Genomic DNA, 24443 nt, shown 5'->3' with positions numbered 1-24443 from the left:
AAATAAAAAATAGAAAATAGAAAGTAGAAAAAAGAAAATAGAAAACGGAAAATAGAAAAAACAGAAAGTAAAAAAAATAAAAAGTAGAAATTAGAGAGAAGTAGAAAATGGAAAACAAAAAAGTAAATAGAAAATAGAGAGTAGTAGTACATAAAAAAGTAAAAATAGAAAAAGAAAATAGAAAATAGGAAATATTAAAAAAAATTAGAAAATAGAGTGTAGAAAACAGAAAACAAAAAATAAAATACAAAATACAAAATACAAAATACAAAATAGAAAAAAGAAAACTGAGAGTAGCAAAAAATAAAAAACAGAATAGAAAATGGAAAAAAATAGAATCGAGAGAGTAGTAGAATATAAAAAATAGATAATAGCAAATAGAGAGTAGAAGAAAATAGAAAATAAAAAATAGAAAGTAGAAAGTAGAAAAAAAGAAGATAGAAAAAAATAGAAAGTAAAAAAAAATAAAATGTAGAAATTATAGACAGTAGAAAATGGAAAACAAAAAGTAGAATAGAAAATAGAAAACTGAGAGTAACAAAAAATAAAAAACAGAATAGAAAATAGAGAGTAGAAGAAAATAAAAAATAAAAAATAGAAAAGGAAAATAAGAAACAAAATAGAAAGTAAAAAATAGGAATTTGTAAAAAATATAAAGCAGAAAGTAGAGAACAAAATCTAAAATAGAGAGTAGAAAAATATATAAAATAAAAAATGGAAAATAGAGAGTAGTAGAAAATAGAAGATAAAAAATAGAAAAGAAAAATAATAAACAAAATAGAAAATAGAAAGTACTAGAAAATAGAGAGTAGAAAATAGGAATTTGTAAAAAATAGAAAGCAGAAAATAGAAAACAAAATATAAAACAGAGAGTATTAAAATGTATAAAGTAAAAATAGAAAATAGAAATTAATAATACAAAAATACATTATAAAAAAATTACAATAATTATCTACATTCAAGACTATATTTGTAAATAATATTAATAAAAAACCAATAACACAAAAAAGAAATAGTTTTAGAAACAAACGTAAACCTTCAAAAGGAAAAACCATAAAAAAAGAGAAAAAATGTCGTTCTCTTGAAATGACAAATATCCTTTTATAAAAAATATTTTCCTTCGTAAAAGAAAATATAAATTTTTTTTCAAAGCAGAATGATCCGTTAAAAAATTGAAACTATATTTTTTTTCTCCTTATTTCTCTTTGAGTATAGAGAATAAAAAAAAAAAAAGAATGCAATGGAAAAAATTAGTCAAAAGAACCTTGATATGTATAATATTTATTATGGTTTTTTCAAACATGAAGAAAAATATATTCAAGACAAGAAAATTACGTATTATAATAATAAAAATGGAAAAAGAAAATTTTCTTTACGATGAGTTTTTAAAGAATTCACCATTGCACTGAATATAAATTTTCTTTTTTCGACTTTCTTTTATAATATCATCAGTTTCTTTCTCTCGACAATATTATATAGTGTTTGCAAAAGTCCAACTTTATATCTATATATAGATATATTATTATACTATATCTATACTATTGTACTATATATATATACTATTGTTCAATATATATATATATAAATGTACGAAAGCTCAAAAAGTAATGGAGAGTCACGTACAAAAAGTTTTCATTCTGTTCGGGGCAATTTTAAAATTTTGTTTTTCACCAAAGAAACTGAGAAAAACCATCAAGAGGAGGTGTGGTTAATCAATTTTTTACGTGTCTTAAACCTTATGGCGAAATGGTCACCAATATCTCAGAACGAAACGATTTGTCTTGAATTGCAGACAAATTGCTTTTGCTCCGTAAGCGAAATTGAACTTGGTTGACTACACTTAAACTAAAGAGAGAAATGAAAAATCGATATCTATAGGGGAAGCACTTTTGAAAATTAGAATAGATATGAAGAAACGTCGGTCAATTTAAAACCCAGAAAATTAATTATTGCTGTTATTATAATATTTATCAATTATTATTAAATTATTGTTATAATTATTATTAATATTATTTGCATTCTATTATAAAGAGAGAGAAAAATGTTATAATACTGTATTTTTATTTTGTTTGTTTAAAAAATTTATTCGCATTTCAACTTTATTTCTAAAAAAAGCGAAAATATTTTTTGGTAAACAATTGTTTTTTCCTTTCAGCAAATATTTATTTTTACTTATTGTATATTACTTTTGATAAAAAATCATTTTTTTCCAAACTAATAATTTAATAATTCATTTTTCAAAAGAAAAATAATAATTTAGTAATTAATTTAAGAAAAAAAATAATTATTCAAATATTATTTTATGGAAAAAGAAAATTATTGAAATATTATTTTATTAAAAAAAAAAATAATTATTGGAATATTATTTTATTGGTAAAAGTTAATTATTGAATTTTTTTTTCCGATAAAATAATTAATTTTTTCTTTTGCAATAAAATAATAATTTATTAATTAATTTTTTTCCAATAAAATAATAAATTAGTAATTATTTTCTCTTTCAACGAAATAATAAATTAATAATTCATTTTTTTTAAAGCAAAATAATTAATTGGAAATTATAAATTTTCTTTTTTAATTTAAAATTTAATTGGACAGAAAATATTTGCACACTCTACTTTTATAATTTCACTGCAAGAAGATATATTGTCTAAAAAAAAATTTCTATGTTTAATTTAAAATTAAACTTTAAGTATGACAAACTAAACTCATCTGAATTTACCAGAATTTTTAATTCCTCTTCTGTATTTATAAATTTTTAAATTTCTTTCATTTTTATTTTGTGCATTCAAATTAGATCCGAGGATTAAGAATTCTAAATCGTCTTTTTAAATTATTCAGCACTTTTTCAAATATAAATAAAAATTATTTAACTAACATAAAATAAATAAAAATTGGAATAAAAAATAAATTGTTTCTAATTTTTTTTCAGTTCGAACAATTTTTTTCTTCATTTCGATCGCAATCTTTTTACTTTGTCCTTCGATTTGAATTAATTAAAACATTTTGAAATTGAAATTAACATTCTTCACTTATACGAGTAGAAGACTTTTGCTAATGTAAATTACTTCGGTGACTAATAACTGTCATTTTTAGCGGGAAAAGGTGAAGTTACACATCTTTTGCTCAAGAACAAAACGCGTAAGTCACTTAAAACTTTTCCAGCAATAGTTCCCTGTTGAACTAAAGTTTCGCACACATATGTCATTTTCTCTGCGAATTAATGGCCAGGAGTGAAGAAGAAACTTCAAGAGCTAGACTCAAAGACAAATTGAACGCATTGCTCTCTACGACGCGGGAGTGAAATTTAATTTCGAATTTGCTTCCCAAGGCAGAAAAAAAGAGGGTAAGAAAATGCAATTTAAAAATAAAAATCCTCATAAAGAGAAAAAATTCTCGTGAAAATTAATACTCAACAAAAATCATCAGAAAAGACCTCAACAAAAATCATCAAAAAAGACCTCAACAAAAATCATCAAAAAAGACTTCAAAAAAAATAATCAACAAAAATACTCAAAAAAAAGAGCAAAAGAAAAATACTCAACAAAAATACTCAAAAAAGACCTCAAATAAAAAATACTCAACAAAAATACTCAACGAAAATCGATAAAAAAGTCGTAAAAAAATATTTAAGAAAAATACAGAAGAAATATTCTTATAGAATAAAAATTTTCAAGAATCCTCAAAAATACTCAACAAAAGTCCTCAAGAAAATCCTCAACAAATTTTGAAAATAAAAATTCCTCAAATAAAATCCTCAAAAAAATACTCAACGAAAATCAAAAAAATATTCTCGAGAAAATAATTCGAAAAAAATCCTCAAAAAATAAAAGTTCGCAAGAATCTTCAAAAATACTCAACAAAAGTCCTTAAGAAAATCCTCAAAAAAATTAAAATGCTTAAGAAGAAAAGTTCCTAAATGAAAATCCTGAAACAATACTCAACAAAAATAAAAAAAAAATTCTCGCGAAAAAAATATACTCAACAAAAATTGTCAGAAAGCTATCCTCAAAAAAATACTCAACAGAAATCATCAAAAAAGAGTTCAAAAAAAATAATTAACGAAAATTAACAACAAAGTCCTCAAAAAAATACGTAAGGAAAATACTTAACAAAAATCCTCAAAAAATATAAATTCGTAAGTATCCTCAAAAATACTCAACTTTCGTTGAAGAAAAAACTTTCAAGAAAATCCTCGAAAAAAGCCAACAGAAAAAACCTCAATAAAATACCTCAAAAAGTCGACAAAAAAAAATTCTCTATAAAATTCTCAATAAAAATTCCTCGAAAGAATACAAAAAATCCCCCCTCAAAAAAATTCCTAAAGAAAACAAAGAAAAATCCTCAAACAAAAATCAGAAGCGTTAAACACTGAAAAACATTAAAATTTACTCACAATTTTTTCAATTTTTATTGTTTGTTTGTTTGTTTTAAAGAAGACACGCAGTTGGTAAATTAGTAGAGATTATGTTAAAAAATCACTTTTGTACGATTTTAAAACCAATTTTATTTTTTTTTTTTGTAAACTCAAATGAGAACCGAAATAAAAAATAAATTTTATTTTATTTTTTTTTCTTTTGGTCACTTGATCATTGGGTGAAAGGGGGGTGCGCACAAGAATTCACGTTATTGCGTGTCGGTGTCGACAGTGACTGGGAGATACGCTCGTCTCCGGTTTGCCCACCCTAGGATTTTCCACACCCCCACCCCTGATATCCACCACCCCCTGTTATCTATATCTCTCTCTCTCGCACTTTCTCTTCTTCAATGTGGTCTGCTCAACGCCAACGCCCTGCGCAATAAGTACTGGAGTTGTATACACAGTCCTTCACAAACCTGACACCGAATTTCATTCTTCCTATCCTCATTTCTTTTCCTCATTCCTTTTCTCCATCCTTCTCCTTCGTTTCTTTTTCTTTTTTTTTTCATTTTTGTCCTTGCTTTTCTCCGCTGCCCGGCACTTAATCCTCTTTATTCTCTGGGATCAACCTTTTCAATTGAGTGTTTTACCTTCATTACACGTTGTTTACGAAGACAAAAGTTTTTTTTTTTTGAAATGGATCATGAAATGATTTTTTATTTTTAAGGAAAAAATTAATTTTTAATTTAGTTGTGGAGTTTGAATTTGTTTTCAGTTGAAGTCAAAAAAAAAGTATTTTTCAGGACGATGTTTTCACTTTGAAACGATGAGAAACTTTTTTTCTATTTTGAACAAAAAAAAATTAAACTTTAACTGAATTTTAATTTGGTTCAAAGTTTGAATTTAAGTCAGAAAAATCTTTTTCTCCCTAGAGATTCGAACGTTTAAATGAACGACAATTTCTTCTTATATTTCCTTAGATTTTGAATTTTGCAAAAAAAATACATTTCTCTTAATTTAGAAAATTAATTTCTTTCTTTAAATTTTGTATTTAGTTTAAGTTGCATTTTATTCTTTAGTAGCCTTTTAAAAATATTTAAATAGGAAAAATATTCGTTGATTTGAACATTCAAAACTTTGAGAAAATAATTTTTTGTTTTTTTCAAGAAAAATATTTTTTTCACAATAAAAAAAAAATTATGTGTAAGAGAAATGTAAAACGACGGATTTGTTAAAAATAAACCGCGAAAAATTAGCTTTTTTTGAAAATAGTTAAAAAAATGTCCAAAAGGTCATGGCGATAAATTCAATAATTAATTGAATTTTGAGTTAATTCGAAAAAAAATCCAATTTTTAATAACAAAATAAAAATATTCAGGACGTTTTGAAATTAAAGCAACGAGTAGAGAGTTTTGCTCTTGAATTAGTAAATTTTACTAATAAATTAGTAGAAATTACTATTTTTCAGTAAAATTTACTAATTTTTTTCAAATTTAATTTTTTCTGGAAAATTTCGTCGATAAAGGAAAAAGAAGTCTCAAGAAAGTATTTTTAGGTGTAATATGTCAAATTTTCTAATTTCGTTAAAAAAAAATAAAAAAAATTTGTTGACAAACTTGTCACGTTTATAAAAGAAATAAATAAATTGTTTGATAAAATCTGATTTTATAAACATTTTGATGAAAACAATATTTCTTTTTTATCTTGGAGATTTTTTTTTAATAATCCCAATTCGTTTTTCTGCTTTAATCGAGGGATTAATTACTCGGCATTTTCATGCAGGTACATGCATGTAAAGCTGAATGAAAGGATTACAACTTTATAATACCAGGGGAAAATACACGAGGCAATATTTTTTTTCATCCCGCATGTATTTGCTGTATTAATATTCTAGTCTACAACTTTTTCTAAATAGTTCGATATTTTTTTTTTAACTAAAACTCTACAGTATTTAATTCAGTCTCGATTTTACCATAAAATTTCCCTTGATTTCCATTTATACATTGATCGATCGATTACCAATTTTTCAAATATGCAAAAAAGAAAAGAAAATTTTAATATTAAATGTTATAATTTTCTTTTTTTCATCAGTAGAATATTGTTATTTTACAGCGTTTATGCAGTTTACTTATACTACTGATAATTTAATTTTTATGAAATTAAAGCGATGTCTGACTGAAATTGAATATTTCTACTTAAAAGTCTGACTTAATATTTAATTGTACTACTGGTAATTAGTAAATTAGTAAAAATTAGTAAATAAGTAGAATTAGTAAATTTAAATTAAATTAAAACTACGTCTGACTAAAATGGTCTGTTTCTACTTTTAAATTAAAAGTTTGACTACAATTTACATGAACTACTGAAAATAATATTTATATAAGAAATTAAGTGTCTGACTGACTAAAATTGACTGTTTCTTGTAAAAAAAAAGTTTGACTTCAATTTACTTGTACTACTGATAATAAAAGTTGTATGTGGAATTTACTGGATGTCGGACTAAAATTGACTGTTTCTACTTTTAAAAAGTCTGACAACAATTTACTTATACTACTGACAATCTACTTATACTACTGATAATAAAATTTATATAAAACTAATCCACTGCCTGACTAAAAGTTACTATTACTACTTAAAATTTCCAAATCTGACTGCAATCTGCTTATACTACTTATAATAGAATTTATCTAAAATTAATCCCCTTTCTGACTAATAGATACTATTGTAATTATTTAAAATGTAAATTATAGTTTGACTTAAATTTTTTCATTCTACTAAGAAAAGTCTGACTATAATTCATTTCGACTACTGACAATTAAATTTATACGAAATTAAACAACTGGATAACTAAAACTAACTAATTCTACTAAAAAACGAAGAATGTCTGACTAAAATTAATTTATACTACTGATAAATAGTTTAGTAGTTGCAAAATAATAGTAAATCGCAGTCTGACTAAAGTCGATTATTTCTACTAAAAAAAATTGATTACTATTTAATTTACTTTCAAAAATTAAAATTTAAATGAAATTAAACACATGTCTGACTAAAATGGTCTATTTCTACTTAAAATTTTTAAAAATTAAACTAACAATTGCTTATAGTAAGGAAAATCAAATATAAATGATATTCTACGATTGTTGGTCTGAAATCGCTTCATTCTACTAAAAAAAAGTCTGACTATAATTTATTTATACTACTGATAAGTAATTTTGTATTTTAAAAATGATTTCATTTTTTTTTCAAGAAAAATGCTATTTCCTTTTTTGATATCTAAAATATAACGACTAAAAAAAAGGTCGTTTGTCCCTTTCTCCATTTTTTTCTCCTAAAGTTCTTTTTATATACCGTAATCCGGGTTATAAAACATTCCTCATTATCTTTAACGAATCGCGATCATTTTCTTTTTAAAATTCAAGACAGGAAATTAATATATATTAAATTTTCCTCCTTTAAATTCAAAAATAATAATAATACAATTCAATTATACTTTGTATAAAATATTATAATAAATTTTATTACCTTTTAACGCTTTTACTCTCGTATTATATTCAATTTATCGAAACCATTCGAACTTTTTTTTACAAAACTTGTCGAGAATACGTAAGAAAATTCAATTTAAAAATTCCTTTCGCCCCTTTTTATTATTTATAAATAAATTCAACAAAAAAAAGAAACTTCGATATTAAATTGGTTAGTTATCACTAAAATGGAACCATCTGTGTGGTATCTTATGATGAAATTTTTTTTTCTTTTTTAAGAAAAGAAGCAAAAAAAAGAAAATAATAAAATGTCGCTGCGAATTTATTATTGGAATGAGTTTTTCAATATAACGACTTCAATACTTTCTGGCCTTATTCGAGACTTTTCGAACGCAAGAGTTTAAAGCACTTTGTGCTAGAAAAAAGAGAAGTGTCGTTTGAATTTAATCCAATTAAATTAAGGCGCTTAAAGACTATGCGAGTTGTAACTGGCAGTTCGTGACTGATGTGATTTTACAAACGAGAAAATTTTCTATTCTTCTCGAAGCCCCACAAATTCATTGTTTTCATATACATTTATTATTATACAAAATGTCGCGGGGCTTGAAAATTTATCAAGTTTCCGGTGTTTTAAACAAGAAATATTGCGAAATAATTAAATTAATTTTTCAAATTCTGTTTTTTGTTCTTTTTACACAATTTGCTAATGAAATAAATTTTAGTTTTTTTGATTTATTAAAAAATATTTTTAAACAATTTTTTTTTTGTCAAAAGAATTTTTATTCTAATTTTATATTTTAAAATTTAAATTTTTTGGATTTTTATGCAATAAATTTTCTTTTCGGCAGAAAAAATTGTAATCAATATCAAAAGTAAATAAAAGATCTAGCGCGGCAAAAAATTTCGATGTAAAATTACTTTTGAAATCCAAGAGAGAGAGAGAGAGAGAGAGAGAGAGAGAGAGAGAGAGAGAGAGAGAGAGAGAGGGGGGGGGGGAGGTGAGCTATATAAGTAGAAATAGAAACTTTTTCACAAAATGTCCTGATGGTTCCCAGGCTTCATTCAGTTAGATCTTACACGTCCCCTGAGATCTTAGTCGCGAACAACTTTTGTGAAAAAGAAGAATGCAAAACTTGCTCGATTTACATACACCTATAGCGTTGATGTCATCCAAGTAAAACGAAAATTCAAGTAACATGTTCCTTTTAAATTCTTTGCTGAAAAAATAACTTAGAAAATATTCACTCTAAATGTTTGTTTCCTTAAGAATATGTCACAGATTTAAAGTACCTTCATTATTGACGGATAAAAATTGCATACATAATTCACAAAAATTACAATATATAAACTTGAGAATTTTTTTCTTTTTTTAAGAAAATAAATATTTCCATCGAATTAAAAAATAAGTAAAATATACAATTAAAGAAAAGCAGTAACTGTTTAAAAAGAAATTAAAAAAAAATATATAAAATAAATTTTTAAAAATTATTTATATTGGTGATGATAAAATTTTTATAAAATTAAACAAATGACTAGAATAGAAATCAATTAATTTCCTAAAAGAAAAGAGTGACTATAATTTTTTTTATAACTTCTGATAATAAAACTTATATCAAAGGAAACAGTAGTCTAATTGAAAAATACTTTTAAACAAAAAAATTCTAACTAAAATTTGCTTTTAGTAGTGACAAAAAAATTGTACGAAAATAAACCGCTATCTGACTAAAATCTAATATTTCCACTAAAAATTTATAATTTTTGCAAAACTTGAAAAAAAAATTGTCTGCTAATTGGCGGATGGAGTATTTTGACTACACGGAAAAAATAAGTTCAGCAGATTTTACGAAACTAATTTCGCACTAGCGGATATTTAAGATTCCTAGACGAAGTTTTTCAAAAACCCAGAAACTTTCACTACTTTAAGCAGAACAATTGTCGAGAAACTGCAACCAGTGTTGTAATTTATAAAACAAGCTTGAATGTAGAAATGTTTCGTATTTTCTGGTGAACATTTTATCAGAAAATGGTAAAAATGTTTCGTGCAATCTAAAAACGCGTGGTTTGAGTTTCCACTTCGCTGTCTATCGTGAATTCTCGAACACAAAGTTTCGTAAAATTCTATACGGGGTGTACCAAAAGTCGCGTTATAAATAGATATGTTGAAGCTTGTCTCGTCGCGTCGGTATTAACTTGTCTGCTGTATATAGATATAATATGTGGAAGGAAAAAGAGAACTGCTTTACCTGCCGGTAACATTTGGATAATTGTTTTCTTTTACGTATTTCACATTTCATTGTTCCAAATTCGTAACATTTTTTATGTGCTTTTGTAATCCAAACTTTTAATTATTATTAATTTCTTTTAATTTACAGTCCAATAAATTTTATAGTTTATCATAATATTTACCGATGACAATATATATATTAATTTCTCAAGTTTTAACTGTTATTACTTCAAATTTTAGACAATTTAATATAAACATTTTTTGAGTTTGAATTTAATTTTGAAAATTTTTTGTCAATTTATTTATAATTTAAAATTAAGAATAAAATTATTTTCTAAAAATTGAAAAATTTTATAGAGATTTTATAACTAATTATAATCAAAAAATGTTATTTTAAAAACCATAAAATATTTTGTATAACTTTTAAAAAAATGATTTTTTTAAAAATTAATATTCAGTATATTGACATTTCTCACAAGCGCAGTTTTAATCTCCTCAGTTAGTATATAAAGAAACTCAATTCTTTCATCTACAAGTGCGAGTTATATTGTATGTGCGTTGCGTCAGAATTCGTTTATATGTATGCGTATTTCCGTTAAGTTAGTGTCAGAATAAAATAAGCCAATCCAAGCGAACCATTGCGTTGTAGAGTGCAGTCACATGTGTCGAACCAATCATCTATCTCCTATAGAAGACGAGAAAAAATGGTCTTGAGAGCTCATTGGTACATTAAGAAATTCTTTTTTCTGCTTTATTCGTTTTTTTCTCCGTGAATATTTTTTTCCGTGGCGCATGCGCTTCAGGCTAAACATTTTACAAAACTCTTGAATTAGAACGTCCAACCGATCATTTGTGAATTCCATAGAATTTTTTTTGAGTTTTCGAGAAACGCAGTCATCATATATTACTATTGATTCTGTTTTATCTTATACTAAACTCCTCTCCGTATCCGCTATTCCAAAATTAGTTTCGTAAAATGTACTAAATTAATTTTTTCCGTGTAGTAATTTTGCCAAAATTATTTTATAAAAGTAATTTCTTGTAAATAAACATCTAATGAACAAAGCACAACAACAAAATCAATTGTTTACTAACATTTGAATTTTTAAAAGCTCTTAGCTTCGAAAAACTCGAAATTTCGATTGTCTGCTAATTGGCGGATGGAGTATTTTGACTAGTAATTTTGCCAAAATTATTTTACAAAAGTAATTTCTTATTAATAATCATATAATGAACAATTGGCAACAACAAAATCAATTGTTAACTAACAATTGAATTTTTAAAAGCTCTTAGCTTCGAAAAACTCAAAATCTCGATTGTCTGCTAATTGGCGGATGGAGTATTTTGACTAGTAATTTTGCCAAAATATTTTACAAAAGTAATTTCTTGTAAATAAACTCAAAATAAACAATTGGCAACAACAAAATCAATTGTTTACTAACAATTGAATTTTTAAAAGCTCTTAGCTTCAAAAATCGAAATTTCGATTGTCTGCTAATTGGCGGATGGAGTATTTTGACTAGTAATTTTGCCAAAATTATTTTACAAAAGTAATTTCTTATTAATAATCATATAATGAACAATTGGCAACAAGAAAATCAATTGTTAACTAACAATTGAATTTTTAAAAGCTCTTAGCTTCGAAAAACTCGAAATTTCGATTGTCTGCTAATTGGCGGATGGAGTATTTTGACTAGTAATTTTGCCAAAATTATTTTACAAAAGTAATTTCTTATTAATAATCATATAATGAACAATTGGCAACAACAAAATCAATTGTTAACTAACAATTGAATTTTTAAAAGCTCTTAGCTTCGAAAAACTCGAAATTTCGATTGTCTGCTAATTGGCGGATGGAGTATTTTGACTAGTAATTTTGCCAAAATTATTTTACAAAAGTAATTTCTTATTAATAATCATATAATGAACAATTGGCAACAACAAAATCAATTGTTTACTAACAATTGAATTTTTAAAAGCTCTTAGCTTCGAAAAACTCAAAATTTCGATTGTCTGCTAATTGGCGGATGGAGTATTTTGACTAGTAATTTTGCCAAAATTATTTTACAAAAGTAATTTCTTGTAAATAAACTCATAATAAACAATTGGCAACAACAAAATCAATTGTTTACTAACAATTGAATTTTTAAAAGCTCTTAGCTTCAAAAATCGAAATTTCGATTGTCTGCTAATTGGCGGATGGAGTATTTTGACTAGTAATTTTGCCAAAATTATTTTACAAAAGTAATTTCTTATTAATAATCATATAATGAACAATTGGCAACAACAAAATCAATTGTTAACTAACAATTGAATTTTTAAAAGCTCTTAGCTTCGAAAAACTCGAAATTTCGATTGTCTGCTAATTGGCGGATGGAGTATTTTGACTAGTAATTTTGCCAAAATTATTTTACAAAAGTAATTTCTTATTAATAATCATATAATGAACAATTGGCAACAACAAAATCAATTGTTAACTAACAATTGAATTTTTAAAAGCTCTTAGCTTCGAAAAACTCGAAATTTCGATTGTCTGCTAATTGTTGGATGGAGTATTTTGACTAGTAAGTTTGCCAAAATTATTTTACAAAAGTAATTTCTTATTAATAATCATATAATGAACAATTGGCAACAACAAAATCAATTGTTAACTAACAATTGAATTTTTAAAAGCTCTTAGCTTCGAAAAACTCAAAATCTCGATTGTCTGCTAATTGGCGGATGGAGTATTTTGACTAGTAATTTTGCCAAAATTATTTTCTAAAAGTAATTTCTAATTAATAATCATATAATGAACAATTGGCAACAACAAAATCAATTGTTTACTAACATTTGAATTTTTAAAAGCTCTTAGCTTCGAAAAACTCGAAATTTCGATTGTCTGCTAATTGGCGGATAGAGTATTTTGACTAGTAATTTTGCCAAAAGTATTTTACAAAAGTAATTTCTTGTAAATAAACATCTAATGAACAACGGACAACAACAAAATCAATTGTTTACTAAGAATTGAATTTTTAAAAGCTCTTAGCTTCAAAAATCGAAATTTCGATTGTCTGCTAATTGGCGGATGGAGTATTTTGACTAGTAATTTTGCCAAAATTATTTTACAAAAGTAATTTCTTGTAAATAAACTCATAATAAACAATTAGCAACAACATAATCAATTGTTTACTAAGAATTGAATTTTTAAAAGCTCTTAGCTTCAAAAATCGAAATTTCGATTGTCTGCTAATTGGCGGATGGAGTATTTTGACTAGTAATTTTGCCAAAATTATTTTACAAAAGTAATTTCTTGTAAAGAAACTCATAATAAACAATTGGCAACAACAAAATCAATTGTTTACTAACATTTGAATTTTTAAAAGCTCTTAGCTTCGAAAAACTCGAAATTTCGATTGTCTGCTAATTGGCGGATGGAGTATTTTGACTAGTAATTTTGCCAAAATTATTTTACAAAAGTAATTTCTTATTAATAATCATATAATGAACAATTGGCAACAACAAAATCAATTGTTTACTAACAATTGAATTTTTAAAAGCTCTTAGCTTCAAAAAACTCAAAATCTCGATTGTCTGCTAATTGGCGGATGAAGTATTTTGACTAGTAATTTTGCCAAAATTATTTTCTAAAAGTAATTTCTAATTAATAATCATATAATGAACAATTGGCAACAACAAAATCAATTGTTTACTAACAATTGAATTTTTAAAAGCTCTTAGCTTCAAAAACTCGAAATTTCGATTGTCTGCTAATTGGCGGATGGAGTATTTTGACTAGTAATTTTGCCAAAATTATTTTACAAAAGTAATTTCTTATTAATAATCATATAATGAACAATTGGCAACAACAAAATCAATTGTTTACTAACATTTGAATTTTTAAAAGCTCTTAGCTTCGAAAAACTCGAAATTTCGATTGTCTGCTAATTGGCGGATGGAGTATTTTGACTAGTAATTTTGCCAAAATTATTTTATAAAAGTAATTTCTTGTAAATAAACATCTAATGAACAACGCACAACAACAAAATCAATTGTTTACTAACATTTGAATTTTTAAAAGCTCTTAGCTTCGAAAAACTCGAAATTTCGATTGTCTGCTAATTGGCGGATGGAGTATTTTGACTAGTAATTTTGCCAAAATTATTTTACAAAAGTAATTTCTTATTAATAATCATATAATGAACAATTGGCAACAACAAAATCAATTGTTAACTAACAATTGAATTTTTAAAAGCTCTTAGCTTCGAAAAACTCGAAATTTCGATTGTCTGCTAATTGGCGGATGGAGTATTTTGACTAGTAATTTTGCCAAAATTATTTTACAAAAGTAATTTCTTATTAATAATCATATAATGAACAATTGGCAACAACAAAATCAATTGTTTACTAAGAATTAAATTTTTAAAAGCTCTTAGCTTCGAAAAACTCGAAATTTCGATTGTCTGCTAATTGGCGGATGGAGTATTTTGACTAGTAATTTTGCCAAAATTATTTTACAAAAGTAATTTCTTGTAAATAAACTCATAATAAACAATTGGCAACAACAAAATCAATTGTTTACTAACAATTGAATTTTTAAAAGCTCTTAGCTTCAAAAATCGAAATTTCGATTGTCTGCTAATTGGCGGATGGAGTATTTTGACTAGTAATTTTGCCAAAATTATTTTACAAAAGTAATTTCTTATTAATAATCATATAATGAACAATTGGCAACAACAAAATCAATTGTTAACTAACAATTGAATTTTTAAAAGCTCTTAGCTTCGAAAAACTCAAAATCTCGATTGTCTGCTAATTGGCGGATGGAGTATTTTGACTAGTAATTTTGCCAAAATATTTTACAAAAGTAATTTCTTGTAAATAAACTCATAATAAACAATTGGCAACAACAAAATCAATTGTTTACTAACAATTGAATTTTTAAAAGCTCTTAGCTTCAAAAATCGAAATTTTGATTGTCTGCTAATTGGCGGATGGAGTATTTTGACTAGTAATTTTGCCAAAATTATTTTACAAGAGTAATTTCTTATTAATAATCATATAATGAACAATTGGCAACAACAAAATCAATTGTTTACTAACAATTGAATTTTTAAAAGCTCTTAGCTTCAAAAAACTCAAAATCTCTATTGTCTGTTAATTGGCGGATGAAGTATTTTGACTAGTAATTTTGCCAAAATTATTTTCAAAAAGTAATTTCTAATTAATAATCATATAATGAACAATTGGCAACAACAAAATCAATTGTTTACTAACAATTGAATTTTTAAAAGCTCTTAGCTTCAAAAACTCGAAATTTCGATTGTCTGCTAATTGGCGGATGGAGTATTTTGACTAGTAATTTTGCCAAAATTATTTTACAAAAGTAATTTCTTATTAATAATCATATAATGAACAATTGGCAACAACAAAATCAATTGTTTACTAACATTTGAATTTTTAAAAGCTCTTAGCTTCGAAAAACTCGAAATTTCGATTGTCTGCTAATTGGCGGATGGAGTATTTTGACTAGTAATTTTGCCAAAATTATTTTACAAAAGTAATTTCTTGTAAATAAACTCATAATAAACAATTGGCAACAACATAATCAATTGTTTACTAAGAATTGAATTTTTAAAAGCTCTTAGCTTCAAAAATCGAAATTTCGATTGTCTGCTAATTGGCGGATGGAGTATTTTGACTAGTAATTTTGCCAAAATTATTTTACAAAAGTAATTTCTTGTAAAGAAACTCATAATAAACAATTGGCAACAACAAAATCAATTGTTTACTAACATTTGAATTTTTAAAAGCTCTTAGCTTCGAAAAACTCGAAATTTCGATTGTCTGCTAATTGGCGGATGGAGTATTTTGACTAGTAATTTTGCCAAAATTATTTTCTAAAAGTGATTTCTAATTAATAATCATATAATGAACAATTGGCAACAACAAAATCAATTGTTTACTAACAATTGAATTTTTAAAAGCTCTTAGCTTCAAAAAACTCAAAATCTCGATTGTCTGCTAATTGGCGGATGAAGTATTTTGACTAGTAATTTTGCCAAAATTATTTTCTAAAAGTAATTTCTAATTAATAATCATATAATGAACAATTGGCAACAACAAAATCAATTGTTTACTAACAATTGAATTTTTAAAAGCTCTTAGCTTCAAAAAACTCAAAATCTCTATTGTCTGTTAATTGGCGGATGAAGTATTTTGACTAGTAATTTTGCCAAAATTATTTTCAAAAAGTAATTTCTAATTAATAATCATATAATGAACAATTGGCAACAACAAAATCAATTGTTTACTAACAATTGAATTTTTAAAAGCTCTTAGCTTCAAAAAACTCAAAATCTCGATTGTCTGCTAATTGGCGGATGAAGTATTTTGACTAGTAATTTTGCCAAAATTATTTTCTAAAAGTGATTTCTAATTAATAATCATATAATGAACAATTGGCAACAACAAAATCAATTGTTTACTAACAATTGAATTTTTAAAAGCTCTTAGCTTCAAAAACTCGAAATTTCGATTGTCTGCTAATTGGCGGATGGAGTATTTTGACTAGTAATTTTGCCAAAATTATTTTACAAAAGTAATTTCTTATTAATAATCATATAATGAACAATTGGCAACAACAAAATCAATTGTTTACTAACATTTGAATTTTTAAAAGCTCTTAGCTTCGAACACGCCGTAGGTTCTTACCAAGTTGTAAGTGTCTTTAATCATGACTGAACGACGGTAGAGGCGCTGACTGTCCTCTAGGCCAGGTTTTGAATGAATGTATATCGAATGCATTGTAAACATTGTGCTTCTTATTTCTATTATTTATTTTTTAATTTATAAGAGTTTTTTATTCCAAAATTTGTAAACTTTGTACACTCATAAATATATTTTCAAACTTTTCATTGATGAAAAAGTGTAAAATATGGTGTATAAATGTATTATTGTCGGTTGTAAATCCGGCTATAACAGTTGTCAAGAAAAAGTACATTTTTTGTGCGTGCCAAAAGACAAAAAAGTTATAAAACAGTGGCAAATAGCTATATTGCGAGATGATATTAAGCTCAAAGGAGGTGAAGTTGTTTGTGAGAAACATTTCCATCCAGAAGATATTCTTCACGAAAGATTATTATATGGGCCTGATGGTGTTACAGTGATGGGAAGGGTAAGTAAATAATGGGTTTTATTATTTTTAAATATTCATATTATAGAATGACATAAATTATTTTATTATAAGTAAGAATTAAAATTAATATTTGCTGTTTATGATTTTAAGTTTAAATAAATTGAATAAATATTAAATTTCCATAATTATTGACATTCACTATCTAACTTTCAGTACTAATATTTTCAAATAATTTGTACTCTTTTTGTCAAATTAATATAATTTAAACAATTTAATTTGATCTAAAAAAACGTTAACACCAACAATAATTATACATATTATTTATTTACGCTTTATTTATTAAAAGTATATTAATTTAATTATTTACGTAACAAAATTGATTTAAGCTTATAAAATAATACTAATATTATATTATTATATTTTTTATATATTTTTATTAATGTAATTAATTGTTTATTAAATGTTTATTATTTTTCAGAGTACTTATAAGAAACCGATGCTTCGAAAAGGCGCTTTACCTGCATTGTTATTAGGTAAACCAGAAAAACCACAAAAAAGTCGATTAAAGCGTTTCAGACTCGAAGACGAAAATATGAATGACGAGGTATCAACGAAAAGAGGAAAAATGAACGAAGATAACACTGATAACCAAAATAATAATCAAGAAAAGAGTCATGAAAATGTCATTATTGACAATAATCCTTCGGATCCTTCTGATGGTGATGACTCACAATCAGAAGATTTATTTAGTAAGATTATCAATAGCAACAATAGCTACATTTGTTTGCCAATATCTTGGGGAAAAACTGTTTTTTATTGGAATGAGAATAAGGATAAACTTGTAAATTTTCATAAGTTGATTGCCAGGAAAGACGAAAATGGTGAAGTCGAGACTTTTAGTGAAAGAGAATTTACTATTGATGACAAATTGACATTACACATTAAAATTAATGGTGTAAAAATTGACCACACAAGATTTGGCATTCAAAATAATGTCATAACATCAATTGACATGTTAAAGGACACCATTAAAATAATTGATGAATGTAAAATTTGCCAGGGTTGTCGAGATATAGCAAAAACACCTGAAAATGGGCTTTTATTAGAAAATTTTACTTATATTGACAAATTAAACAATTTGAGACATAGTCAATGTTCTCTTCTATTGACGGATGAAAAATATCAAAATAATGCCTGTAAATGTTGTAAATCTGTCAAACATTTACTGCATAAAAAAATTATTAGAAGACAACATTGCAAAAATACAAAATACTTGAATTTAAAAAATTTAAGTCCGAAAAGGAAAGAACAAGTTTTGAAGCTTAAAAGACTAAAAGCATCCGAAGGTAAGGCAAAGAAGAGAGCACAGGACTCAAATCGTTCGTTAAAAAAAATTGTTCAAAAATGTCAAATTAAAATGAACAATATGTCTGCAAATTCCCTCGAAACTTTAATGAATAATAAAAAATTAAGCCCGAACGAAAAAACAACTCTCCAAGAAATTCTCAAAGCTTCAAAGACCAAAAATGCAAAAGGCAGAAGATACTCTGATGGTTGGATTATTTTATGCCTCCTTATGCAAACTAAATCACCAGCTACATATAGGATGATCAGGGATCTTAAAATTTTACCTCTTCCCCATGAGCGAACAATTCGAAAGTATTTATTATTCTAACATTTAATTAAAATTTAATCTACAACGAATTTATAAAAGGTTTTTAGGGAAAAAAATTTTTAATTAGAAATACTTTAATTTGTTTAATTATAAAAAATTTATTTTATAGATATTTAGGTGAAATTGACTGTCCGTGTGGATTTGATCCAAATTTCATCAAACTCTTAAAGGAACACTTTTCTTCAAAAAGCAAAAAAGAACTTCATGGCGTCCTTTTATTAGACGAGATGTCTACACGAAAAGGTTTGATTTTAGATAAAAGAACAATGAAGTATAAAGGAGTAGAGGACCTTGGAGACGACGTTCCAAAAGATGAAAATGTAAATTTGGCTGATCATGGTTTAGTGTTGTTTTTTCAATCTCTATACGAAGATTATTCTCAGCCAATTGCAGTTTTTGCATCCAGTGGGCCTACCTCTGGTAAGGATTTAGCAAAAATAGTTCTGCAAGCTATAACATTACTAGAAAATATTGGCGCGAAAATACACGGAATTGTTTCGGATGGAGGTGCGCCGAACAGAAAAATGTGGAATGAGTTAGGATGTAGTGGCAAATTGAACGATTTTAAAAACTTTTTCCAACATCCTTTGCATGTAGACCGAAAAATTTATTTATTCTGGGACACCCCTCATCTCATAAAATGTATACGGAATCGTTTGGCTAATTCTGGAGAACTGAAGGTTAATTATCTTTTTAATGTTATTTTACTTATTTCATATTAATAATAATAAAAAATAAATTGCAGATTCATTCCGAAGAGAAAGCAATAAAATGGGAATATTTTCAAATATTGCATGAACTAGATCAAATGCAACCAGCGTCTTTAAGAATTTGCCCAAAAGTGACAGATCATCATATAAATATTATGAAAAAAAGTTTTCTAAAGATGAAAGTTAGTTTTGCTGTTCAAGTATGTATTGTTAATAATAATTTTATTTTTTAATGACTGTAATTGTTATATTATTAATGTTGATCATTATTGCAGATTTTGAGCGACTCTGTTAGTCGAGGGTTGATGTATTACAAAAATTATGACACAAGACTAGAAGATTGCGAAAATACGGCAAATTTTTGTAAGAGAATAAACGACATGTTCGATGCTCTAAATAGAACATGGAAAAATAGTCATTCAGGACTTACACTTGAGTGTTCAGACATGAAAGTAATTATATTAATTTCTTTTTTTTCTTTAAATAATTTCTTTTAATTACTTTTTTTTCTTTAAATAATTACTTTTTAAAAATATTTATTATATTTATTTCAGGTCTTATCTGAAAGTTTGATATGGTTAAACAATTGGGAAAGACGGGTTAACGATGGCTCACTCAAAAGTACAGACTTTTTAACGTATCAAACTGCAGAAGGACTGCGAATGACTCTTCAGTCAACAATTGATATCTCGACGTATTTGATAGAAGTTTTGAAATTAGATGTCATTTTTACAGGTCGCATAAATCAGGATCCTCTGGAGGTATCTACAACGTACAGGAATACAGGACTAACAAATTAACACAAAAAAAAATTCCCTTAATTTCTCATTAGATTATTAACAAATTTTTAACATATATAAGGAATAGTTTTTAATTCATGACACTTTTTTTAATTTCTTAAAAAATATTTTTTAATATTTTATAGTCATATCGTAGTTTAAACAAAAAATTTTCTATTAATTAATTCAACAAATTAATATTAAGCATAATTATAAATTGTGTAATGAATTTACTTACTTGATAGTTTCAAAAATAATTTTTTGTTTATACTAGATTTTAACGTATAAAACCGGAAATTAATTTATTTCTACAATTGTCATCTAAAATAAAATTTTGGAACTTCGTTATGCTTTTCAGAGATTTTTTGGGACTGTTAGATTAGCAGGAGGAACTAATGATCACCCAGCTACGCCAACGTTTCTCCAGCTTTATAAAATCTTATCTTTATTTGGAATTCTAAAACCATCAAGTTTAGGAAATTGCTCCGTTCCAAACGTAAAATCAAAACCATTGATTTCTATAAAAAGGTTAAAAGAAATTTTTCATTCTGATAAAAAAGATGATTCAATTTTTAATGAAATCAAAAATAAATTAAACATTGTCATTAGTAATGAAAATAGTGACTTTATAGATTTCACAAATGCTGTCGACCACGATTACGACTTACCTCCAATCATCGAATGCCTTATTTATTTTACGGCTGGAAAGTTGTGCAAAAATATAATACAATTTTCAAAATGTGAGACATGTCGTAATGCTTTTTATTATTCCGAAGATGAATCTCTTTTCGTGGAAAATTATCCTCTGGCGAATATAATCACACTTAATCGAGAAACTGAAAATGGAAGTGGCATTCAACATCCGAATCGACGATTATATAACTTTTTAAAAAAAGTGGAAATGTTATATATTGCTAACAGCAAAAAAACTAATGTTTTCGACTTAGTTTTAAATAAATTAACAGAAGAAAAATATGAACATCCGTGTTCTGAGCATGCTGTTGAAGTTTACGCATACGTAATTCAATTTTATCTAGAACATAGAATGCGAAATTTTGCCAAATCGATTATTAAAACCAAAGACAAAATATATTCGCAGAAGAAAAAAGCTTCGAAATTGGTTACAATGTAATCAAAAAGAAAATATTAAAACGCCAAATGCGGAAAACCAAAAAAGACAATTTTTACTTATATTAAATTTATAGTATTATTTTAATATTATTAAATAAAGTTGAATTATATTAAATAAAAAAAATATATTGTTAATATATAAATATGTTTATCTATATATAATTCTTTGAATAATAAATTGTTCTTACCCGTTGGTAAATTATGTTTCTTGAAAAATAATGTATTTCATTTTTAATTAGATTTCCCATTTAAATCGATATAATAAAATATGAATGAGCAACATGGAATATATAAAAAATAATGTTTATTACAAGAAATTCGAAAATTAAAAAATGATAATACAAAATAAATAAAATATTAAATATTTTGATTTTTAAATATTTGATTTTCATTTGCTAATAAAATTAGTCTCATTCACTGATAGAGAATATAAAACTAATCATTTAATTATATTTTTTATTCTACTTATAATTTTCTGCAGAACACTTTTTTTAGACTCAGAATATTATTTTATATTAATAAAACATTTAATGTTTATAAATTTCCCATGCATTTATTTGAATTTTGGCCTAGAGGGCATCCAGCGCCGCCTGGTGTGCTCAGTCAACTCTCTGGACACAAAATCGCATGTATAACAGAGGGAGAACCTACGGCGTGGCTTCGAAAAACTCGAAATTTCGATTGTCTGCTAATTGGCGGATGGAGTATTTTGACTAGTAATTTTGCCAAAATTATTTTACAAAAGTAATTTCTTGTAAATAAACTCATAATAAACAATTGGCAACAACAAAATCAATTGTTTACTAACAATTGAATTTTTAAAAGCTCTTAGCTTCAAAAATCGAAATTTCGATTGTCTGCTAATTGGCGGATGGAGTATTTTGACTAGTAATTTTGCCAAAATTATTTTACAAAAGTAATTTCTTATTAATAATCATATAATGAACAATTGGCAACAACAAAATCAATTGTTAACTAACAATTGAATTTTTAAAAGCTCTTAGCTTCGAAAAACTCAAAATCTCGATTGTCTGCTAATTGGCGGATGGAGTATTTTGACTAGTAATTTTGCCAAAATATTTTACAAAAGTAATTTCTTGTAAATAAACTCATAATAAACAATTGGCAACAACAAAATCAATTGTTTACTAACATTTGAATTTTTAAAAGCTCTTAGCTTCGAAAAACTCGAAATTTCGATTGTCTGCTAATTGGCGGATAGAGTATTTTGACTAGTAATTTTGCCAAAAGTATTTTACAAAAGTAATTTCTTGTAAATAAACATCTAATGAACAACGGACAACAACAAAATCAATTGTTTACTAACAATTGAATTTTTAAAAGCTCTTAGCTTCAAAAATCGAAATTTCGATTGTCTGCTAATTGGCGGATGGAGTATTTTGACTAGTAATTTTGCCAAAATTATTTTCTAAAAGTAATTTCTAATTAATAATCATATAATGAACAATTGGCAACAACAAAATCAATTGTTTACTAACATTTGAATTTTTAAAAGCTCTTAGCTTCGAAAAACTCGAAATTTCGATTGTCTGCTAATTGGCGGATGGAGTATTTTGACTAGTAATTTTGCCAAAATTATTTTACAAAAGTAATTTCTTGTAAAGAAACTCATAATAAACAATTGGCAACAACAAAATCAATTGTTTACTAACATTTGAATTTTTAAAAGCTCTTAGCTTCGAAAAACTCGAAATTTCGATTGTCTGCTAATTGGCGGATGGAGTATTTTGACTAGTAATTTTGCCAAAATTATTTTACAAAAGTAATTTCTTATTAATAATCATATAATGAACAATTGGCAACAACAAAATCAATTGTTTACTAAGAATTAAATTTTTAAAAGCTCTTAGCTTCGAAAAACTCGAAATTTCGATTGTCTGCTAATTGGCGGATGGAGTATTTTGACTAGTAATTTTGCCAAAATTATTTTGCAAAAGTAATTTCTAATTAATAATCATATAATGAACAATTGGCAACAACAAAATCAATTGTTTACTAACAATTGAATTTTTAAAAGCTCTTAGCTTCGAAAAACTCGAAATTTCGATTGTCTGCTAATTGGCGGATGGAGTATTTTGACTAGTAATTTTGCCAAAATTATTTTACAAAAGTAATTTCTTGTAAAGAAACTCATAATAAACAATTGGCAACAACAAAATCAATTGTTTACTAACATTTGAATTTTTAAAAGCTCTTAGCTTCGAAAAACTCGAAATTTCGATTGTCTGCTAATTGGCGGATGGAGTATTTTGACTAGTAATTTTGCCAAAAGTATTTTACAAAAGTAATTTCTTGTAAATAAACATCTAATGAACAACGGACAACAACAAAATCAATTGTTTACTAACAATTGAATTTTTAAAAGCTCTAAGCTTCGAAAAACTCGAAATTTCGATTGTCTGCTAATTGGCGGATGGAGTATTTTGACTAGTAATTTTGCCAAAAGTATTTTACAAAAGTAATTTCTTGTAAATAAACATCTAATGAACAACGGACAACAACAAAATCAATTGTTTACTAACAATTGAATTTTTAAAAGCTCTAAGCTTCGAAAAACTCGAAATTTCGATTGTCTGCTAATTGGCGGATGGAGTATTTTGACTAGTAATTTTGCCAAAAGTATTTTACAAAAGTAATTTCTTGTAAATAAACATCTAATGAACAACGGACAACAACAAAATCAATTGTTTACTAACAATTGAATTTTTAAAAGCTCTTAGCTTCAAAAATCGAAATTTCGATTGTCTGCTAATTGGCGGATGGAGTATTTTGACTAGTAATTTTGCCAAAATTATTTTGCAAAAGTAATTTCTAATTAATAATCATATAATGAACAATTGGCAACAACAAAATCAATTGTTTACTAACAATTGAATTTTTAAAAGCTCTAAGCTTCGAAAAACTCGAAATTTCGATTGTCTGCTAATTGGCGGATGGAGTATTTTGA

The 24443-nt window shown here is 25.9% G+C and overlaps 1 protein-coding gene and 1 long non-coding RNA gene across 2 annotated transcripts in view; both read right to left on the bottom strand.

The window, feature by feature from the left end:
• Positions 1-5008, bottom strand: part of LOC122499937 — a 137538-nt gene extending 132530 nt beyond the window's left edge. Inside the window, exon 1 of the long non-coding RNA XR_006301411.1 lies at positions 4394-5008. This is a non-coding gene — a long non-coding RNA (uncharacterized LOC122499937). The remainder of the gene's footprint in view (positions 1-4393) is intronic.
• LOC122499936 (Kv channel-interacting protein 1-like) overlaps positions 1-24443 on the bottom strand; it is a 464957-nt gene that overhangs the window by 194366 nt on the left and 246148 nt on the right. The window lies entirely within an intron of this gene.

This window comes from Leptopilina heterotoma, unplaced genomic scaffold (genome assembly GCF_015476425.1).
Source record: "Leptopilina heterotoma isolate Lh14 unplaced genomic scaffold, ASM1547642v1 Lhet_18, whole genome shotgun sequence".
Taxonomy (NCBI): Eukaryota; Metazoa; Arthropoda; class Insecta; order Hymenoptera; family Figitidae; genus Leptopilina; species Leptopilina heterotoma.
Note: the sequence above shows the minus strand (reverse complement) of the source record. Positions and strands in the feature narration are given on the sequence as shown.